We start from the raw sequence: 1,888 nt of genomic DNA, 5'->3' as shown, positions 1-1,888 counted from the left end.
CCTACTTTTCTGTCCCTTTCAATCTATTTCTGCATCTCTCTTACTTAGCCTTTCTCTTTCTGTACCACTCTCTCTCTGTTTCTCTCTCTGTCTCTTTTCAGTGTCCCCCACTCTCTCTTTAAATCTATCTCCTTCTCTCTGCCTCTGTCTCAGACTCCTTCTCCCTGTCTGCCTCTCTATTGTTTCCCTCTTCCTCTCTCTTTCAATCTATTTCTGCCTTTCCCTCTGACTGTCTCTCTGCCTTTTTTAGTCTACCACTCTCTCTAAATTATCACTCTGTCTCTGCCTCTCTCTCAGCCTCTGTCTATGTCGCCTCTCTGTCCTTTCCTGTATCTCTGTCTCTGCTTTTCCCTTGTTTCCATCTGCTTCTCTTTCAATCAACTTTCATTCTTTTCTCTCTCTGTCTCCCACTCTTCTCCATTCAGCCACATTGCTCGCTGGTAGAGATAATGCTGAGATTCTGATTAGCTATCCACATTCACCCTACACACACACACACACACACACACACACGCTCTCTCTCACACACCTTCCGTCTCTCACACACACATGCTCACACATACACTCTTTCACAGACACACCCTCACACCGTCTCACACATACTCTCTCTCTCTCACACACACACACAAACACATACACTTTCATACATACACTCACACAATCTCTTTCACACACACTCTTTCTCACACACACACATGCACTCTCTGTCACAGACATATTCTCTCTCACACACACAATTTCTTTCTTGCACATAAACTCTCTCACGCACACTTTCTCAGACACACACACTCTCTCTCACACACACTCACACACTCTCTCTCTTACACACATGCAGTCTTAGTTACATACACTCTCTCACACATACACACACACTCTCACGCACGCTGTCTCTCTCACACACTCACATACTCTCTCACACACACACTCACACACTCTCTCTCTCACACACACACACTTTCTCACACACCCAATCTCTCTCGCACACACTTTCTCCTACACACACTCTTTCTGTCTAACACACAAACACACTTAACAAACCCCCAACCCTAGTTTCGCCTAAGCACGGAGAGACCAGAGTGAAAGGGAGAATGAGAAAAATCAAGTGACAGAGCAATGAAGAAAGAGAGCAGAGCGGGAGAGAAAGAGACAGAGTGAGAGACAGCAACAGAGAAAAGTTGAATGGGAGTGAGATCGAGAGACAGACAGGGGCAGAAAGAGGCCAAGAGAGACACAGAGACAGAGAGGCAGGGTCCGAGACAGAAACAGTGAAAGAAAGAGGTATACAATAAGATTGAGAGAGATAGAGACAGAGAGAAGACAAAGAGAGACACAGAAAGAGGCCAAGAGGGAGATAAATAAAGGCATAAAGAAAGAGTGACAGAGAGAGACAGAATAAGAGACACAGAGAAAGAGAGGAAGAAAGGGAGGGGACAGAGAGAGAGAGCAAAAGACAAAAAAAGACGCAGAGAGAGACAGAATGACAGAACGAGGCAGACAGACAGACATAGACACAGAGAGAGGGAGAGAGAGAGACAGACAGAGGTAGAAACAGAGAGCGAGAGAGAGACAGAGAAAGAGACAAAGGAAGAGACAGACAGAGAGAGAGAGACAGAGAGGCAGGGACAGAGGGAGAGAGACAGACAGAGAGAGAGAGACAGAGACTGGGGGAGCGAGAGACAGAGGGAGAGGGAGAGAGAACGAGAGAGATAGCGAGAAAGAGATTGCTAGTATGATGGACTCAGGGATGACTGCGGGTCAACTTCTTTAAAATCTGATCTTCAGCAGAATTTTCACTTCCCTTTTCCCATGAATCACCCGAACCCAGTCCGCTTTCGAAACAGGTTGAAAACAGAGCCAAGAAAGATGGTTGAGTGACACAGCGTCAGAT

Source organism: Rhincodon typus, unplaced genomic scaffold (genome assembly GCF_021869965.1).
Source record: "Rhincodon typus isolate 14 unplaced genomic scaffold, sRhiTyp1.1 hic_rhity00001371, whole genome shotgun sequence".
NCBI lineage: Eukaryota > Metazoa > Chordata > Chondrichthyes > Orectolobiformes > Rhincodontidae > Rhincodon > Rhincodon typus.
The sequence above is the reverse complement of the archived record's forward strand: the minus strand, read 5'-3'. Positions refer to the sequence as shown.